The sequence below is a fragment of the Patiria miniata genome, unplaced genomic scaffold (genome assembly GCF_015706575.1).
Source record: "Patiria miniata isolate m_02_andy unplaced genomic scaffold, ASM1570657v1 HiC_scaffold_3, whole genome shotgun sequence".
Lineage (NCBI taxonomy): Eukaryota > Metazoa > Echinodermata > Asteroidea > Valvatida > Asterinidae > Patiria > Patiria miniata.
The window spans coordinates 27741209-27764074 of record NW_024037069.1 but is presented as its reverse complement, the minus strand read 5'-3'; the positions used below and the strand labels follow the sequence as shown (position 1 = coordinate 27764074).

At 38.4% G+C, this 22866-nt stretch overlaps 1 pseudogene; it reads right to left on the bottom strand.

The window, feature by feature from the left end:
* The window catches only part of LOC119736620, a 44934-nt pseudogene extending 24371 nt beyond the window's left edge, over nt 1-20563 (bottom strand).
* Nucleotides 20564-22866: the final 2303 nt, after the last annotated feature.

Here is a 22866-nt window from a genome sequence, read left to right as displayed (position 1 = left end):
TGAGTATATGACAGAAAGATCAGATCATTTTACGCACAAATGTTTACAATAAGCAGAATTTTGGGTTTTCAATTTGAAGAGCAAACCCTATCCAACCAGTGACATCACAGCAACAGCGCCCTCAGTTGCCAAGAAAAGCATGAAACATTGTAAATGTGCACTTGCAAAGATTTTTACCAAAAAGGCATGTCTCATACTTCTTACGCATGTCAGAGGAATGGATACTTGCTATAAATATAAGCTCCAGAGCAAAATTCAGTATGTGAACCCTTAATACATTTTCAGAAGAAGAAAAATCAACTGATGATCAAACAGTTTCTTTCAGTGTAGTGTTCAAAATGCATGTTCAACTCTGACATATAATGTATGTGCCAAGTACAATATTTCAACCTTAATACATCAGAGACTGTATGGAGTACAGAAGTGAATACGTCAGGCACACAAAATGTGTGTGAAGGACATTAGCGAGTGATTCAGACCGCGAACCAACATGTTCATTTGCACTACACTTTCTGGTTCTAAATGACGTCACACTTCTGTACTCCATATGACAGATCTAGTTTTCATTCCACCCATACACCAATACAAAATTATATGCTCTGTTTGTCCCAAAGTGAAAACAGTTGAAATACAAAACTGGTTCCAAATTATTCTGAAAAAAGAGTATACACTGTAGTGCTCACGTGAACTTCCTGTAACTACTGGTTCTACTGGAGCAGTGATTGCAGGTAAGGTAGTGATGGATGGTGCTGGGATTGTTGTTGATTCTACCACGGTAGGACCTTCAGTAGCTGGAGGGGGTGTCGTTAGAGGAGAAATCGACTGTGATACGGGACTGAAAGACCCTTGACCTCCTAGTCCATCTCTTACAGCAGCCACTCTAAACTGGTATTGAGTGCTTGGTTCCAGCGGTTGGACTACAAAGCTATATGCAGCCTGTGACTGGCTTGTGACTGGTATCTCACCAGCCATTGACCATGTACTAGGTGAAAGCAAGTAGTAAATGATGTATTTGATGATTGGTCCATCTCCAGAGTCCAGGTTGTGTGATCCCCATGCCTGCCAGCTGACAGTCACCGATCCTGGCCCAGCAACGACTACAGGAGCCTGGCTTAGATATGGGGGACCTGTAACACAACCACAAGGAAAAGTCAGTAACTTAAATACAATCTTTTTTTCAACATGTACATCAGTATTTATCAAATACTCCACTGTAGTTCGATCACTACACTTGGATTTTGACAGGAGTTGGATGTGAACCTGTAGCTTCCCAAACATCACTCTACAAATAAAGCTACCCTTTGTTGGCACTTAAAAAGAATAAACCCAATGCATGTAAAAAAAAAAATTAAAAAAAGTACAATCATATTGCCTATGGAAGGCTACGTATCTGTGACAAAATCATACACCTTCAGCTATCAGCTAAACAAATGTTAATATGGCAGGCAATCAGGCCCATCAAATAGGTAAATGTTTCAGGGTCTTGTGGAGTTTTGGTACGATTAATTCATGCATCATTTGGCTTCTTTGGCGCCAGTACCAACCCTTCCCTCACCCAACCAAATACTATAACGTGAGTTAAGCCCGCCGCACACGAGAGCTACGTGCTGAGCAAAAAGTCATTCGAAGTCGTTTGCTCAGCACATAGCTCACAAAATATCACCGTGTGCGGTATATTTTTGCTGAGTTTTCTGCCTCGCGAGGTCATGAGGCAATCATGTATCATGCTTAATTTTTTTCGTCTCGCGAGGCGAAAAACTCACTGTGTGCGGTCAACCTGAGCTACGTGCTGAGCTACAAAATTAACTAGCCAATGAAAGCGCATACTGTGTTCACGGTATTTCTTGATATTGTTTTGCAATTTCTTCTAAAGCCTGCAGGTATTTTGTCCCCATTTTTAAAATCATGCGACCGACAAAACAACAACAATCTAGCCACAGCTCAACCAGCTTGTCCTCTCAAATTTAGTCGCTGACAAAGTCGTTGACAATTTTGATGGGGCTGCTGAATCACGTGACCAGGGTATGTGCTTCCAATGGCTAGTTAATTTTGTAGCTCAGCATGTAGCTCAGGTTGACTGCACACGGTGAGTTTTTTGTCTCGCAAAATCAAGCAGGATAGATATTTTCCTCATGACCTCATGAGACAGAAAACTCAGCACAAATTGACAGCACAGAGTGATATTTTGTGAACTACGAGCTGAGCAAACGACCTCAAATGACTTTTTGCTCAGCACGTACATGTACATTTGTAGCTCTCGTGTGCAGCAGGCTTTACATGCATCGCCTCATGTTAAGGCCTAAGTCTAACAGCTTACTTAAATGTTCTGTTAAAATGTTAATAAACAAAAGCATACATTTAACAAAATACTTTGTTACACAGGGCAAAGATTACAGCATGTGCAAGTGATTTCTCTATAGCACTGGATTAATACCCGGTAGTTGAACAACTGATGATGCACTTGGCACGTTTCCAGTACCGAATTTAGTACGGCACAATTTAAAAACAAAAACTGATTTTCAGCTGGCTTACCAAAAAAGGATGCCCTCAGAGTTGTCGATACACTTTGACTGTTATGAGTAAGATAGCAGATGACCATTTGGTTGATACTCAGTCCAGATGCAATAAAAGTGTTGTTGAGCACCATGCCTTCAGTCACAGTCCCTGTTTGTGAGATTGATGAGCTTATAGCTACCACGGAAATTGAGTCTGCCGAAAGAACGTCCCCTGACGTAGCTGCACAACTGAATGTCACATCTTGGCCTTGGTTGGGCATCGTCAACATTTGGAATTCAATGATACCTTTTAAAAGAAAAGACACACTTTGTTGTTATTCATGTACACTGGTGAATTCTTGATTATCATTGCACACTCCTACCAGGACATATATTGGGCTCGATATCCACATGTTGGTTAAATGCAAAGTGTAAACGATTGATCTCCTGCAAATTGTCAATTTTACAAGCGCAAGTCCGAAATCGCATATTGCCCAGTCAGATGAGTCACTAAAACGAACACTTGTGATGGTCCCTTGAATGCTGCTAAACCAATTAAATAAGCTAATATGAACTACATAATGCAGCACATTTCACTGTGATTTGATAACAAATACAATTGAAGTAAATACTAATGAGTGTTCTAAATGCAGGAAGCAAAACTTTGAGTACATTTATCAGATTTTACACAACCTTGATACCCCTTTGAGAATAAACATTTATAAGACACTGTGTGTGTGCACATGTAGTACCTGTGCGTGACTAAGGCGAGCCTTACACCAAGGCAGAAAATGGCTGCCGCCGGATTTGTCTATAAATGGTAGATGGCACTTAAGACCCCTTTTGAAAGCCCCATTGGGAGGGACATATCACATGTGTGTACTGGTTTGCGCATGAAGTACACGCGTCTATTCACAAACTGATAACGTCTTTGAGTCAGGTGCCATCAACAATGCGTTCGAATCTCACTCCTAATGGTTTCCCCCTAACTTTCCCTTTGTGACTTTTGAGGAGGTACTTGTACACTGAGTTCATATGTACATCAAAATAGTGCGATAACTAGGAGCATATTTTTATAATACATTTAGGGTTGTTGGAATTAATCTGAATTGAAACGACCAAACATGAATGGAGTTGCACAATAAGTTATGAAGCATTTTTACAATGTTAATATCATCGATACATATAAGTCTGTTTCTCAATGCAACTAATTTTCGAATAACTTACACAACCAATTGCTGGTGGCATAATGGCTCACTAATTGAAACTGTAAGTTTGCGGTGACTGATATGATCATTGTTGAGCCAATCATTGTCCAATTTATAAAAATGTTAATACACTGTATAAGAAACTCGCATCATTGTTTGTGAGGTAATAAAATGCTATTTGACCTGTGACAGAAGTTTGAGTTAGACCAAACAGCTTTTATAAAGCTACTTAAAATGACTGTGTTGTGTGACTGATATGAAATCGAACATAAATAGCCATTTTAAAGCTGTGATCATCCTCATCCACAATATTCAAAATATTTATAACATTGCATGGCTGTACAAAGTAGTCATTTACCCGTCTGACAGTTGTTTGCATTCATATCTGACTTGAATTCATCAGCACAGACTCCATTCGATCCACTGCAGTAGCCACTGTCTCTCACGCAGGCAGCGTTGGTAGCACAGTGACAATCATCAGAACAATCCAGTCCAAAGTAGCCAGGCAGACATGTACCTGATACTGCACGGGTAATATTTAAAATAATGGAAAATGTTACGACATAAACATCACCTGCCTTTCTTTCCCTATCATGTTTTGGCTGTGCATTTTACTCAACATTCTCAATGCTGTCCCAGAGAGACATCGTTTTGCATCAACAACCTCACATTAGTCAGGTGGCTTATGGTAGGAATCGTGACCAACTGGTCCAAAGCACCAAACTTGGCAGATAGATTCTTACCATGCTTACAGCCCTAGAGAAGATATTTAGAAGAGGTGACACCTAAAATACTTTTGGTAAGGGTGCCTAATTTGTATGAATCATAAATAGCTGCCACTTAATATATTTATTCCCATACTTCATGGTATATTTTAATTATTTATATTTTTGGAAAATTCTTTTTGGGGGGATTCTATTTACATATCCTTATTTAAATAACATTTTCAGAAGCATATAGCTGATAGTTATCATGTCATATGGAAGATTCAAAATGGCTACCATTGCCTGCATTTACCTTTCGCTAGATATCATCAAGTACAGTCTTGCCAAACGTAAAAACGTCAAGTATAGTCTTACCAACAAGTTTAAATTTTTGGGACCAGTTGATCACAATGTTGTCAAAAACTGGATCTAAGCCACTTGACTACTTGTACATTTTGCTTTCAGGCTTATGCTGTGCATCATGCCCTATCACATCATGTGTAATTATGTCTAAAGTGAAATATATGCTGCAATAAATTGTAAGGAAAAAGAGCAAATATCTAATGTACTCAAGCAGGTCAGCTGTAATAATTTGTACGTAGAAAGTAAGAAAGAGTTTGTGACAAGACTATGAACTGCTGCACATTGTATCAGAATTAAGATACAGGAACCTAAAGTATTCATACATTATGCAGTATAGCTTAAAAACGTTATTCTCTATTCCTTAGTGAGCAGAAATAAATAAAACATAGTTCTATGTTTCTCGTAAACTAAGATACATATCACACAATCAGGTCTACTTGATAAGAGAAAAATGATGTATTTGACAAGTCCGTGCACATCTACTCATCTGGTTCGTTAGTGACTTCGTCATACACACGCACCCATCACTGATTACAAGCGCCCAATTGGATAAACACTCGAGTTGCGTTAACTTCCAGTTCAATTGTTCCAGCGCTACTTAATGTGCAGTGGGCGTGGTTTAAACTGAAGTGACGTCACACTAAACAAACCAGATAGCAATATGAGGAAGGCAACATTGTCTGACATACTTACTTTGGCAGCTTGTGCCAGACCAACCAGCTTGACATCCACTTGGTGTACATGCTCCAGTGAATCTATCACAAACTGCATCGCCTGCCTGACAGCGGCAGGTCTGGGTACATCCAGCACCAAATGATCCAGAGGGACAAACTGCAATCAATTAAGGCATACATGTACTTAAGCGAACAATAAACTAACACTATGTGTTTTACATTAATGATGACTGAAATGATTCAGGTAGCCAATTACCTCAAAATCCTATTCGCTCTAAACTAATTTTCTCAGAAATTGTCCTGTGCTGTTTATGTATTAAACAGTTGTCATGAATTCCTTCAGACTAACTACGGATATTGAAAAGATTTGTGATGCCATAAATATTCATATCTTGCCCATACTCATAGCACATGTTCCCATGTAGAATTTTACATGTATGAGAGGTACATGTACATGTAAAGTTCTACAAAAAAGAAAGCAATTTCTATTGTTTGAGAGGCTTCTGCTTTTGCAATGCCTGGTCCGATGGAAAGGCCCTTGAGAAAACGTGTACACATTGGAATGTGCTCATATAAGGAAAGTACTCATGCTCATACTTGTACTCAAGTGATACTCGTACTTGTACTAATTAGTGCTCATGGAAATTTATTTGGACCCATGGAAACAGATTGCATTGCACTTGCACTCATGGAATTGTACGTAACTACCGGTACAACACTGACCCTAAGGCATAGATAGAGCTACATGTATATTAAATTACTAGAGCCTTAACTCCTCATTCTCCATGGAGATACAAATTGATGCCGTCCTGAATGCAGGCATTTTGAATGTCTGTGGAACATATATAAAAGCACATGTTATGGATTTCGAATAATGTACCGGCTGGTACTGTAAATGCAACGTACAGGTTCAACACACACCGAAAAACACAAGCACGTTCTATATGAGCAGGATGCACGTTTGTGTTATTTGCGCAGAGCAAAATGAAACGCTCAGTTCCTGATTGTGCATTTCGATTTTTGGGCGTATCAACTTCGATAATGCACCAGTATAGAATGCAAATGCATACAGTATATGCAAATAACCCTACTTAAGCCATACTTAATTTCATGTTTTCCATAGGTTTGGGCATAAACAAGTATGGATGTGCCCAGTGGGTTTCACTTTGAACAGTGAGTGTGGGCTGTAGTAGTTTAATATAGATCTATGCCCTACAGCCATAGTTATGAATTGATTTTTGCTGTTGATCTCCTTAAATCTTCGAAAATTTTCCATTGTGTAGGAACTCAATAGCACAATCAAATTTTTAGGGCAAGAAGCCATTTATTTTGGTTTTGCTATACCGGTACATGTACAACAACCTGCAAAATTATTCAAGACCAACAAATGAAGTTGGAAGTACCTACCGGTATATATGTAGGACTATAAGTTATAATTAATCATAGATTTCCACCTACCGGTAATGTCACATTATAAAAAGGATGTTGTCCTAAAAAACTTTAATGCAGTTTTTCCTTACCTGCTGTGATGTCAAATGTACAGTTGATCTTTGTTAAAAACAGCTTTGTAAACCACATGTGCCTTAAACAATAATATCTAAGAAAAAAAATGTTCATTTTCCTTTTATTGGGCAACTAAAACTGCTTTTGAAACTACTGTTTTAGAGCCAGTTTGTGTTGTCAATTGTTTGCGAAAGAGCTTCTTTTTTTCTTACACTGAAACTTAATCTAGGAAACCTGAACTTTAATTAAAGAATCATTAACCCTAACCTCCCCAACCACCAACATACATCCTCCCATTTTGGTGGATTTTGGGGGACTTGGTCCTGCAGGCCTGGTGTGACTAAATATTGATGGAGTATGATGGACTTGGGCCTCGAGGCCTATAAAGCAAAGCATGCATTGGAAGCAGTGTAATTGATGGATTTTGGGGGACTTAGTCAAGTACTTAAGGCCAAAAAAAACAATAAGTCGGTCTCTGGTCAGCGCGCGCGTCGATTTTAATCATGCGCGTCGATCTTTTTTGTTCAAAATGTTCCGCGGTAGCTCCAACAGTGCCCTCTATTTCCGCACCTTCTCAATTTTTTGTTACCAAAGAGCACCAAGGAATGGGAAATTGCACCAAGGCAAATGATTGAAAGCACCAAGGCAAATTATGGAGGACACCAATGTACATGAGGACACCAAAAAAGCAAAATAGTACCCACCTTGTCTGTACAATCCAAGCTTGAAAAAAAGAAAGAAAAAAAGAAGCCGCGTGGCCGCGTCAATTCCGGAACTTTGGTCTGACCAGAGACCGAATATTTTTTTTTTGGCCTAACATGTAATAAAATACAGCAGGGAGTTAGGGTTAAGCATGTTGTACTAGAAGTACATGGAACATATTTCAAAGCCTACATTGTATGACTACATGTATGACAATTTCCAGGCAACACTTACGCATATTGCAGTATGTGCCTGTATATCCCGAGATGCAGCTGTTCCCATAAGGATCTGGTAGACCAAACTGGCCTTGACAAATGTTGGCTGGAGCTGACTCACAGTTGAACTCACAATTCCAGCCAAATATGTGCCTGCCACATGCTGCAATGAAAGAAAAGTGTTTGGCAGTTAAAAAATATACACATCAAATCAATGTCACTAAACAATCTTTTTGTTTTGCCAAAAAAGGAATTTTTTTTTTTTTTATCAATGTCTGATACAAAGGTGAATCGTAACTTTATGTACCAATCTGTACTGCTTGAAATAAAGCAATTTTAATATAAAACTCATCTCCAGAGTGAAACAAGAAAAAAGAATGGACTGTACATCCGATATAATAACTGGATTCCATTATTCAACTCGAGTCTGAATCAAGCTCTTATTTTGGTGTCATTAGAGCTAAAGACTAGAGTTTACTTGAGTCACTGTGAGCAAATAACTTAACTCAAGTATCTGTTTGCAAGAGTCAAAAGCTCATCACCGCTCAAAATGTTGAAAACAATTGTAGTGACTGCTATCAAACACAAGTATTTTAGTATTTGATTATTCAAATTTGGATATATGTTGGGATTCAATGGAATATTGGAACATCCGAACACACCAAACAAGTTTTAGATACAAAGTGCACATACATATACATGTATGTCAGCCTAACTGTGCACACCAGTTAGAAATTGCACTTGCCAGCAAGCAGCAGGGAAGTGCATGAGCAAGCCCTGGTTGAAACTTGCCTGCACTGATCAGGAATTAAATAGCCCACTAAATATTAAGATCATCGTGTGTTTATCGCTATATTTTTTTTTTATAAAGCCGACTAGTTGATACCCTAAAGATTTGAAACATGCAAACTTATAAGATTAAAATGACATCACAGGCACTTCTAATTTCATCTTCTAAAGACCCCTCACAGTTTCCAAACATTGAAAACAGAAAAATGCTATTCAAATATTCAGTGGATGACCGATTGAATATTCCATATCTTCAGCACTGCCCTACTAAGTATGGTAAGCTGGTTTACACTACCGGTAGCAACATGAATGCAAATATGCAATCAGTGCAAAAATTAATCATCACAGTCTTGACGACGATTTTGTTTTTAAAAAGCCAAAACTACGCAACAGCCCAGTCTCAGTTTGTGATTTTAAATAAGATGGCGTTACAATGTCAGTGACTTGAACTGAATGAGCAAGAATGACACCCAAAACAAGTCGACTCGATCTTTGAACCTGATGGATTGGCTTGACTCAAGTCACACAATAAAGTGACTTGTTGCAACACCATAAACCTTTAACAATTCTAGGAAAAGTCTCAAATTGCATGTCTTCACTTTGGCCTCAAAGTAATTCTGCATGCTTTAAATGGACACAATAGTGTGTATTTTCTCATACTGTGATGGTTTATTTGATATCCAGTACATGTATTGTAAGAAAAAAGGGTGACCATTCCAACAGCTCAAGTTTTAATGACCAACAATTCCCTGTGATAACTTAACAATAACTCTGAAAAATCACCATTTAATTGTAATTACCTAAAACAGCGATGACCAAGTTGTCCTATATAACTGTGCTTAACACCATCACAAGCTACAAATCAACTTTATTACTACATACATGTATACTAGTCATTAAAATATTGAATCCTGGTTTGCAGATGCAATCTCCTGTCTCATCATCACACACTCCTCCATTGTAGCACATGTCACACACTCAGACCGACAGCCCACCCGACAGACAGACAGACCAGGCAATGAGCTTACCTGTGAGGCAGTTTGGTCCACTGAATCCTGGTGGGCAGATGCAATCTCCTGTCTCATCATCACACACTCCTCCATTGTAGCATGGATCACATACGCCTGCACAGCCAGTAGTACCCCATTTGTCTGCAACACAACCTGGAAAACAAAATTGTAATGGAAAAGGCAACTATTCTCATAAAATGTTTTAATTCTGTAGCTATGCTCAATACTATTACAATCATATTTCTGAAAACAAGTATATTTTATTGTAAAGTTTATCAGAGTGTGATAGATGATATATTCATTGTGAAATATTAAATGTAGCTGACATGTCATATTTTGGCCAATCCACAATACATGTATACAGTGTTCTAGCCAGGGTGAAATTATAGCATAGGGGTAATTTGGTTCGGCGACTAATGCGAGCGCGGAGCGCGAAGCCCTTACGGCGTGGGGTCCGGGGCCCGCTTAAGGGGCCCGGAAAATTTGGACTCTAGATGGTCTGTGGTGCAATCTGAGGCGATTCCCTGCCACTTTCCCCTGATTTTTTTTTAGCAGAAGTGTTTAAAATTATAAGAAATTTTGTTTTATTGTTTCAATGATTAATACTCTTGCTTGTGTAAAGTTTCTTCTGTTTTCAAATTTTAGATTACGTTTACAATGTACAAGTTGTTCCAAGATCGATGCTTTCTGATGTTTAACCAATATTAGTAGTTCCTCAATGTTTTATAAAAAATTGGGATTTACTTTGTCAATATTAAGTGTGAGAACAAATCGCATGAACATTTCATATTTCAAGAAGCCTTGTGTTGTGTAGCGCTGCCGTAGTAGCAGTAGTTCCGATTTTAAATTTGTAAATAAAACCATCCGATCGGCAGGGAGAGAAATTGTAAAACCATGGAGGTCTCAGACATAAAAAGTCGTCGGCGATTGCAATTTCAATATGCTACAACACAATGTGAAGGAGAAATCCTTGTTATGTAAAAAAATATAATTGTAGATAATGACAATGAGAAATAATCACCGGGAATTGCTTCCTATCCCGGCCGCGGCCGGCCCCGGCCGGCCCGGCGTGCGGGCGCGGCGCGGGCCAGCCCACACCGGCTACGCCGGCGAACTACGCGACCAAATTTCCCTCAGCATTTGAGAAAGCTACGCATTCGTGGAGCGCTAAAAAAACTTGTTTTGTTGCAATACTTGCTGATTGGTTTTGTCCTAAGAACAAACAGATCCGTTTTTACTACCAAACTTATTGAACTGTTATTATCAGCAACGAGTAGTGTAGTCAAAAATCCAAATTTTCGACAGCGACATTCTTCGAGAAGAATTCTTCACGTGCGGCCATCTTTGGGGACGGATCCATTGATATCGTAGGGGTGCTTAACCTTTCTTTGGACATCGTTTCTCGAATAAATCCTTTACGAAAATTATGTTCCGACGTTGAAGGACTTATTTTCAAACAGTTATATGTTTCGAACTTGATAAAAAGTATTATTTATAATTTTAAAACAGTTGAAATGCTTGTAAATATTGACCTTAGGAAAGCACACCCGATAGCGCAAAATGGTGTGGTCCACGTACGTCCGTACGGAGCGCTGTATCTACGCAGCACAAAACAGCATGTGCTTATTGCTATCATAGCGAATGCGTGTTGCGCAGCATCACGGTAGGGGTATCGTACGGGGTACGTGCGGTGGGATCGTTGTTTATTTTTCGCTGTGTCGTACGGCAAGTGCGCAATGCTCAAAGTCGCTGCGCTTGTATACGAACAAACGGCAGATATTTTTTTTTCGCAACCAAAATTTATCCGGTTCGTTAGTAGAATCGTCATACACACGCGCACACCCCTGATTACTAGCGCCCATTGGCTGCAAACGCTCGGGCTGCGTTAACTTCCGGTTCCAATCGTGCAGAAAGTGCTGGAGGTGACGTCACACTAACGAACCGGATAGCGTAGTGGTAGCGTAGCGGCGCGATTTAAGCGTAGCGCTTATTTCCGAAAGCGTAGCGGGTGCTAGCGCTATTTGATGCCTGGCTAGAACACTGCATGTATATCATGCCACGCTAAAATTCAATGTACCAGTATGGTAGTTGGCACTATGAAGTCCTGTAACATCTTGCATATCAGTCAGGTCAAACAAAGATTTGACATCAATTTGAAGGTTAGAAATATCCCACACAAGCTGCCACCCACACACAAAGAACTTTAACTGTACATTTGTGAAAATTGTATGCCAGTGGTACTCATACCATTTTCACCACTGCATTGATCACAGAAAAGCGGCCAACACTTGTCTTTCATTCCCTCATCATGTCAACTTTGTCTAGAGCAGTAAACACATGTATATATGTATGATACCACTACCATTGTTACATACAATTCTATAATTGACCTCAATTCTACAGCTAGGCACAAGAGAAACATTTCAAATGCTATGTTCCACATCCCGTATCATATCCAATATTATCCATACTTAAACTTACAAAAATAAGATGTTCATTAAGGTAAAAAGGTTTCGATAAACAAAGGTTTCTTCTCGGGGCATTTTTTCTATGGATAATCTTGTTCAATCAAGATTGGGCCGTATATTTTGATAAACACTTTATACACAGAATTGTCCAAAAATAAGCATTATAACTAGGGTGGACTTGAACCCACGAACTCTTGTTTACTACAGCAGATGTCTTACCAGGAGGTTGTGGGATCAATTCCCACCCGAGTAAGTTTGTGAAATTTTTTCTGCAAGCCCTTGGACATTACCAAGTACAAAGTGTTGACAAAAATTATCGGTGAAGTGCAAATCTACTGTAATTTACATCACCCTCGTGCAAATTCCTACAAATGATCATGTCCATGGATACTTGCAATGCTTTTTTTTTGCTTACCTCTGACTATGACTCTAATCACACTAAAGTGATTATCACCAACTGACAGCGAACTCTGTATTGTGGCAAACAAATCTCCATCACTGACCATGGAGGAAGGAACCGTGACATTGTACAATCCATTGTATTGATCTAAATCTGTCGAAGTTCCATCGCTAATTCTACGCCACAGAGGAGTATGACCAGAATTGTAAGAGTTAATCACGAGAGTGACACCTTCTTCTGCATCGATAGTCTTTGTCACCAGTCCATTATGTGGCTCAAACTTTCCTGCAATATTGACAGCAATATGAAAAGGGAATTAAAACAAAATATATGACAGTAATTGTTTTTTAAAGGGTCTGTATGTTCTACCCAGCAATTTGTTCCTTTTTTTTAAGCTTCTTTACACAAAGCACATGTTGATTTCTTAAAAAAGTAAATACATGTTTCATATTTTAAAGGGACGATACAACATTTGCAAACATCAAAAAACGAAATGATCAAATTATCACGAAATACCTTACTGGATTATTAGGGAATGACAGTCTAAAGCATCCTGTAAAATTGTGACTCCTGGTGTGCTGACATTTGCAAGAAAAATGGTATTTTTCCAACGCTGGTCGGCCGACCAGCGTTGGAGAAATCTGGCTTATTTTCAAAACTGCTCCTAATTTTTCATATTTAATCATTCCGCACTTTCTTTGCAATTGATTACACACCTGTGAAGAGATCATACATGTATACAAGCCTGCGAGACTGATTCTCTGACCTTACAATTCTCCAAAGTCCACAAATTGCTCCATTTCATCTTAAGTGGGGTCAGGAAAAAAGACTACAAGTAAATGATTGGTTGTCTTGATTTTTCCAGCATCTACAAGCCTAAAACGTGAAACAAGTCAGTTTAACAATATTTGCTGTAACATTTATTTTTTGCAAATCCATTTATTTCTGAAAATTAGAGCAAAAGCAAATGTTGTACATTCCCTTTAAAGAGAACAAAACTGTTTTAATTTTGTTGAAAGTCATAAAAGCCCTGGGCCTTTGTTGTATTGTATTTTTTCTGAGCAATTTCACAAAAGTGATAAAATATGCAATGTACGAACTGTCTATAAAATTGACAGACATCTACGATGCATATATTAGAGGGTCCATGTAATGTAATTTTTTTTAAGCAGTCCTTGTAAATGCATCTTTGTGTCCCATGTAACCATATTTTCAATTTTCATTTTGTCATTTTTAAGGGCATTTTGTAAACACCATCGATATATTGATATTACTTAATTATTCAATATCATTTTGATATTGATATCGCCGATATCATTTTTTTAATCATTATATCGAAATATCGTACCTTCTGATTTTGAGGATTAATATCTCGACAGTATCAGAAAGTGAATTTCTTTCTTCAACACTGTGACTAGAGAGTGCACTGTATTCATTGAGTCAACAAATCCACCCCAAAAGTCATACTCAATTCCTAATGCAAGTTAAGGGTCGGACAGTTACCTCTGGCAGACGCCACCCGTCATGTTTGGGGTTCACGACTTAATATGTCCCCTGCAAACAAGGAGTCACTCTATCATCCCCGTACGATATTAAAGTACCGAGGGGGGCTACAAAAATTAAAAACAGGTGCGACATTTCCTAATTTTTTTTTATATCTTTAATATTTTTTTTTACTGAACTCGTTCATGGGATAATCGATATATATATCGAATATACTCAATATTGGATTTCTGATATATCGATTATTGAAAATTCTAATATCGACGGTGCTTGGCTTTTGGTGCCTTTTTGGTCATTTCACGCAAAAACCTCCATGTTACAGCTGTTTTAGCACAAAACTTTACCAACATTTTTGATATTTTGCTGTCCTAAATTGTTTTTTGGTGATTCATTGTCTCAAAGCAAAGTTTTCTCCAAAATGTTTACAATGAGCAATTTTGGGTTCCAATTTTAACAGAAACCCCCTAAACTAAACAGTATGTTCCTAAAATGACATCACAGCAACAGCGTCCTCAGTTTTCAGGAAAAGCAAGGTTTTTTATTTAATGTTTAAAGAAGTGTACTTTTCACTAAGAGTTACCAAAAAGGGATGACACGTAGTTTAAGAGGAGTAGAAAGATACGCAAAATATGTTCCAAAGTACAATACAGGGCGAGTAACAAAAGCGAAATCCAAATGTCGGGACTATTATTTTAGTGAAGTTCTGCATGTACATTTTGTAGCACTTTCAAAATCTAGGATATAAAAGCCCAATTCATAAGCTTTCTTTAGTACAAGAATCATTCAAATCACTTACGTACTTTTCAAGTTACGGAATTTTAAACACAACCAGCGTTTTAAAGTTCTGTCCTAGGATCACAAGAAAATGTGTGCTTTCTTTCAGCAAAATGAAAACAATGTGATTTGTTTTTGTTTTGCTGAAAGAACACACTGTGGACAAAACTTTAAAACAGTGGTTGTGTTAAAAAAATTACGTAACTTAAAAAGTACATTTCTGAGTGATCTGAATGATTTTTGTACTAAGAAAAAGGTTATGAACTGGGCTTTCATATCCTGGATTTTGAAAGTGCTACATGCAGAACTTCGCTAAAACAATGGTCCCGATATTTGGTTTTTGCCTTTTTTTTGACTCACCCTGTATATGTCATGGACCATTTAAAAATATCGACTAATTCGATATTTCACAGACATCATTTGGTTCTTGCTTCATCTTAGCACTGTGATGTCCACGAATTTACTTACTATTCACACTGTGGATGATGCTGTATACCCTCGTTGTTAAGCTTCTATTGGAACCTTCACAATAAAACAACCCAGTGGCATCATTACTGGTGGTCAGATCCTGTGTGACTAAATTTTGTCCATCCATTGATTGACTACTGCCAGTTGGGAGGGCGGTAGATGTTTGTATGGAAGATCCTCCCACACCTATCTGGAATGGTCTGCCAAAGCTCAATGTGACGTCATTATCAGGACTGCTACGGAAACAGCTGATGCTTCCTGAGGGCTGTGACCCTGCCCCATACGGTATGGGCGTGACCATTGTCAGGTGAACTGTGTCACCTGCTGAAGGTACAAAGCCAAAAACACAAAAGATATTTAGTGTCCAGGGGGATGCAGGATTTTTTTGCAGCTGGGGGGTTCATCAGCAAATAATTCTCAAATGTAAAAGCAATAAGGGGGGGGGGGGGGGCTTGTACCATAATTTCAATGGGAGCGCTGTTCAAATCTGACGATTATTAACACTACCGGAATAATGTACAATTACCCCTTAACCAAGCTGGCTCTAACCATTATTATTTGTACAAGCAGACATTATTGCCAGTATAATTTGTTTCGGTGTCAGAGCAGGATGGGGGGGGGGGGGTGTTTGCATTATTTTTTAACGAATTTCTATAAAGAAAAACCTTTTGACAGAGCTGGTTTGGGTTTTTTTCTTGACCCCCCCTCCCCGGATCCGCGCCTGGTGTCTTGTAGTTTTCTTTTACTTTAGTTGTTACACATACAGTACACACACTGAACAGTCACCTTCTGCGTGCATTCATTTGAATATCTGCCTTTGAAACTTTAACCCTCCTGCTGTTTAAATGGTCACAAATGGTCAAAATTTCCTTCCACTTTCACTGGTATACTTTTAACAAACCAATGGGTCACTTGACCAATATTGACCCAAGTAAGAGCATGGCTCAGAATGCATGTTTTCATAGGTCTATTGTTGTTAGTGTTACTGTGTGGATAAAACAATTATTTACTTATTTGCTTATTTACTTGTTTTGCTTCGCTTTTCTTTATGTTCATGTACTTGTTTTTTGGTAATATTGTTTGTATGACATGTCCTGGTCAAATAAAAATAATATTAATATGGAAATTTATCTGATTTTGCTGGATGAATATACCCAATGTATAAAGTAAAAAGTGTTTGTTCATTGGTGCACTATTTGAATTAAATTTGCAAAGTTTAAAACAGAGATTATGCACAAAAAAAATTAAAGTTCTGCTTCCGGAAGCTGGCTCTAACCATTTTTTTTTTTTGCACAAGCAGACATTATTACCAGTAGGCCCCCTATAATTTGTTTGCGTGTCAGAGCAGGGGGGTGGGATGTTTGCATTATTTTTAATGAATTTCTATTAAAAACAAGTCAGGTGTGTTTACAAACACAAATGCCCCGCAACCGTGACTGTTTCCATGACATAACACCACTCTAACATCAACTTACATGTACCTTGGTCACATGGAACGTTCATTGACAGCATTAGTGTCTTCTGTAGGTTTTATATGAATTAATCCCTAATCCCTATGATCTCAGAATACATGTAAATACAAGATTTCTATTGTTTTAGCCACTGTGACCTTGACCCTTGACCTTTCGACCCCCAATGCGATAGGCTTCTTAGGATTGCCAAGGACAATCCACAAACCAAATTTGAAGTTCATATGTAAAGTATATCTCAAGTTATCGTGCTGACAAAATTTCTTTTATTTTTGCCACTGTGACCTTGACCCTTGACCTTTCGGCCCCAAATGCAAAAGGCTTCTTAGGATTGCCAAGGACAATCCACAAACCAAATTTGAAGTTCTTATTAAGTATTTCTCAAGTTATCGCGCTGACAAAATTTCTATTGTTTCAGCTACTGTGACCTTGACCCTTGACCTTTCGGCCCCAAATGCAATAGGCTTCTTAGGATTACCAAGAACAATACACAAACCAAATTTGAAGTTCATATGTAAAGTATTTCTCAAGTTATCGCGCTGACAAAATTTCTTTTATTTTAGTCACTGTGACCTTGACGCTTGACCTTTCGGCCCCAAATGCAAAAGGCTTCTTAGGATTACCAAGAACAATCCACAAACCAAATTTGAAGTTCATATGTAAAGTATTTCTCAAGTTATCGCACTGACAAGATTTGTCCGGACACACACACCCACCCACCCACCCACCCACCCACCCACGGAAGGACAAGGCAGAAACAGTATGCCCTTTCGGCTTCGCCGCGGGGCATCAAAATTACTTTTGACAGAGCTGGTTTTGGGTTTTCTCCTTGAACCACCCCCCCCCCCCCCGATCCGCGCCTGGTGTCTTGTAATTTTCTTTTACTTTAGTTGTAACACATACAGTACACACTGAATATTAATATGAAAATCTAATTTTGCTGGATGAATATACCCAATGTATATATATATAAAGTAAAAGGTGTTTGTCAATTGGTGCACTATATCATTAAATTTGCAAAGTTTAAAACAGAGAATTGGGCCAAAACAAATTATAGACCTGCTTCCGGTTACCCTATTTAATATATTTGACAGCCTCTACCCTATTTTTTTGGAGGAAAAATGAGGGGAAAACCCTGAAAATCATCAATTAATACCTTATACCCTTGACTACACACAGACACCTCCATATGATCGTACACAAAAAAATTGCCCCCCCCCAAACATTTTTTTCCACCTACCTACCCTACAATGTATCTTTAAATGCCACGCAATCAGAAGCAGCAGTATTTTGTTTTATTTGGCCTTTTGTATTAAACTGAATCGAAGTGTACACATTTCTTATGGAGTAAAAATACCACATAATGCAGTTAACACGCCATGATGCAATAACTTGCGATGTGTCCAAAATGGTTATTACTAACAGTAAAACTGCATTGTTTGTAGTCATGTCAGTCATGAAGAGAACTATTAAACTCAGTCATATGCTTCATGTTCCTTCATTATATTTTATAGTTTGAGCCACTTGCAGAAAAATGTCCTGAAATGCCAATGCAACTATGTTACACATGAACTATCCGTATCCAGCCACAATCGCATGTGCACACCGCTACACTTCCCGGCTTCCCGAGTTTGGCTGCCTATACAATTGGAAGTCCGAACATATGGCCTTACATGTACATGTATAACAACTTTTTCTCAGACGAATTTAGTTTTCCTTACTAAAGCAAGTTTAAGGGATCTGTCTTCAATGAACAAGCTGAGGTCACTGAGGTGAAATGTTTGGCAGTGAAAGTATGGTGGCCAGGTATATGGAACTTTTGCTCTATTGGGGTTATACATGTACTTGAATGGACAGCTAAAACAGCGGTCCGACAACCATGGAATGTTATTCGTTGCACATCGTCCACTGCCAAACCTGGTATTATTTTGTCACATTTTTCCCTTAAATTCTGTTAAAACTCAAAATGATGTAAAAACAGTACTTTACACAGTGCCAATCTCAACGAAAATGACAGCTTGAGATTGCAAATAAAAATTTTGAAATTAAAAAATGCCTTGCAAGAAGTAAAGCAAAACTGAGTGAAACCAGAAAAATAGAGGGATCCTAAATAAACTTTTAAACACAAAACTTGACATCGTCGTGTCAGTGTAAATAGGTTGCATCTCAGTTTTGAGTTGCTTTGAGAAAAACGCAGAAATAGGTTTGGGTGGCTCGCTAAATGTTTTCGTTTTATCAAATAAAAAGATTAAGTGATTTTAGGAAGATATATTGTAACATATTAAGAAACATGTTTAATTTGCCCGATTTAAGATAAAAGAACTTTAAACGAATGAGATCATCATGCAAAATTTTAGCTTGAGACGATATTTTGTCAACACGTCCTAACTCATCTACATGTAGGTATGACTTGTTGCATGAACAATAACGTGCCATTGGGGAATACCTTTTCACAATTTCGGACTTTATTTTTCTTTAATTAAATAAAAACTCCTCCAGAGTCACAAATCACAAAAAGAAAATGTGATACATGTACTCTGTAATTAAATGTTGGAGTCAATATAAAATAAGAAATAACAATATTCTTAATTTTTTGAAATGATTTTTGGTGTGTAAATATCACCAGTAGGGATTTGAACCAGGGATCTCTCACTCACGAACTACATGTACAGATAACCGGTATGCCCTTATCCACTAGGCCATCGGGTGCTGCACAACAGTGGAGGTAATTAAATACCTTTTATAATGCGCTGTACAATCTAACAGGCAAAATATTGTTTACTGAAAGAACCCTAAACTGGCCGGCTAAATATACAATTCCTTATAGAAAATAGAAAAATTAATGTCACATCATTACAAGAAAATTAATTTCGGTGACTTTTGAGATATGTTTTTGAACAAACACAGCATTTTGCATATAAGAGGTATTAGCTTGAACGTTCAGGCTCCTAGTCGTGATACGACCATATGACTTTAATTAATTACACCATGACGCAATATTTTCTAAGGAAATTCTCCTGTAACAATCTATGGATAAATCTTGATACAAATGTAATTTGGCAGTTACTGAATTAGGATGTTTTGGGGGAAAATGTTGCATCCCGACGCCACATTTTTTCCTCATTATCTCAGTGAAGGTCAGACATTGCAAAAATGTTAAAAAGACATGAATCTGGGATTGAAAAACATTTCCAATTTTGTACAACACGACAACAGTGTCTTGAGCACAATCCAGATCGAAAAGATTCCCATATCTGGCCATCACTAATTTTTCCCTTTAATAGTGACCTAGCTGGAGTTACTCCTCCATGCTCAGCCCTATATTTTATCGTTGGGTTGTCCTATGACAACCCAACGATAAAATATAGGGCTGCGGTAACTCCAGCTAGTCTCGATACGGTTTGTGCACAGGGTGGGTGACAAGTGATGGCAAGATGGGAATCTTTCCTCAATACAATACTGAGACTTTTCGTATTGTAAATGATGCCTTATTAAACTTGCCTGTTACACCGAATACCACGGACAGGATAATCAGAAGCGAGCGAGTAAAATGCTCCATGGCAAGATGTCCTCGAACCCGGAAGTTAGCGGGCATGAAATTCCCCGATGGACCCGCCGACTGCGCCATTGCGCCCACGTCCACAAGCACCGGTTGACAACTTCCGCAAGACCGCAACTTGTTTCCGAGAGGTTTGGAAGAAGATAAGGCGATTGTGTCACCCAACAGCGATACAGTTTCGTGAAACGGAACCTGGCTGTAACTCACATCCAACAATTTGAACAGAAAACCCTTACAATTTCCAAAACATTAGAAAGGAACAACTGCAAATTTTGCAGTCGAAATGTTCAACACGTCAACTTGCTAGTCGTGGTCACTGATGCGTGACCGTCATTCAGGACTGGTGCACGAAACATTGTCGTCACACACTATGCGGAAACGAGACAGGTGCAAGACTGATCATAACTTTAGCCGTATTCAATGAAACTTGTATTTTTCGTCTGCGGCTTCGGATTCTCAAAATACGGTAAACACTACAAGAAACGAAGCCGTAGCCATGAATTATGCGATTCGTACATGGCTTACTTTCCCTTGCGAAGTTGCGAGGCCATTCACTTGGAGGCCAGCCGTTTGGTGCTTATTCGGGACCGGGGTAGTCAACGCAAAACACTTTTATGTGTCCCCCATATTTTTTTTGCTGCACTATCATTGTTATAAAGAATCTGACGCAACCCCAATAAAGAAAAACAAGTCAAAATGATTTCAGCTTTGCTTCTAAAGGTATTTTCTACCCCAGTTGACACTATGAAGAGATCAAAATGGCTTTGCTTTAGCAGACCACATTTCACTTTGGCAAAAACTTAAACACAAATTAAAAACAAATTGACCTTAGTCATTCTAGGCACGCATTTAAATCTTCCACCGACGAATAGGCCCCTACCATTTAGCCAAAGTTGGTCCTTTGATTTTAAAACGATCTTGAAAAGAAAAAAAAAACGAACGAGTAAAAACAAAATTGTTAAAGTTTGTGTATATGTGCTTTTTGGTTAGGAACCTTGAATTGATAATTTTCTAGCATTACATTACTTATGAGCTTTCCAATGACATCGCACGAACAAAAATCAGCCTGTGACAAGCAATCAATTAATTAATTTCAACTTTAGAATTAAGAGCGGGACGCTCCTTTAATTCGTTCTGAATAGTGTGCGCAATTTCTGATTAATAAAACTGTACACAGGCCTGCAAAAACAAACAAGCAAATTTATTTGTATACAGGGCATTATATTCCTTTAATTTCTTTCGGAAAAGAAAATCGAAAGTTTGAAAGAGTACCTAGGCCTATATACCAACTTTAAATTTCTACTCTTTGTATTTTACTTCAACGTTAATTTAGATCACAAACTTGTAACTACTTGCTTTAGGGAATATAAGGCGTCCACTGGATTTGGCGTATAATATTACATGCGAATTAAAAAATTATTAATGATCTGAACGCACATTCGCTCAGTAATATCACTGCAATTGCAAGTTAATCCCCATACTGCAACAGACCCTAAGACTTCGGTGTCATTGGATTGTTTTTTTACTCTAGCTGCAAACCTATTAAAAGGCTCACGAGGAATAGGAACCATTAAAGATTAAACAGGATGTTTTTAGGCTAATCTTGTAATGGAAATAGACCACAAAATAGGAAGTATATATTTCTTTTCTTTTTCAATAATTACGGGTGTTTTTTTTTTTTACTTTTTTAACTTAGAAGTTGAGATCCTAAGTGTTTTCAATAGGCCTTTGTAAATTTCACAGACTATTTGGCATCTTAAGGTAATTTTAAAAAGGAAAGTGCAGTTTAAAATTTAAACAACTAAAAGGAAGTTACTTTGTTGAAGCCTTTGTGAATAATTCTTGGCATTTTATTTTAAAATTACGACATTTTATGATTTTATTGGAAAGATATAGATTTATCCAATATTTAAATGCACACAAATTCTTGAAACTGCACAGAAGAGTTTTGACAGAACACCGCACTGACAAAAGCGTAAAGCCCGGGGCTAGGGGATGGGGAGGATTTATCCCCCCACTATTTGACCAGGGAATGGACCACCCGGGATCGGGGACGTCTCTATAGTCCGAAGTACCATTGGTCCGACGTCCCATTGCTCTCCATTGGTATAACGTCCAATTGTTCGGATGTCCCATTGGTCGGACGTCCCATTGGTCCGAAGTCCCCATTGGTCCGAAGTCCCATTGGTCCGAAGTCCCATTGGTCCGAAGTCCCATTGGTCCGAAGTCCCATTGGTCCGAAGTCCCATTGGTCCGAAGTCCCATTGGTCCGAAGTCCCCATTGGTCCGAAGTCCCCATTGGTCCGAAGTCCCATTGGTCCGAAGTCCCCATTGGTCCGAAGTCCCCATTGGTCCGAAGTCCCATTGGTCCGAAGTCCCCATTGGTCCGAAGTCCCATTGGTCCGAGGTCCCATTGGATCACCCCCTCCCATCTTAGTTGTAATAAACAAAAATTTTAAGGTAATTTTACAACTGTCCAACAGCCCAAATATAGCACTAAAAAACAAAGAACGAACAGCATAAAAGCTTTAAATGCACTGTTTGATACATGTACATCAATTT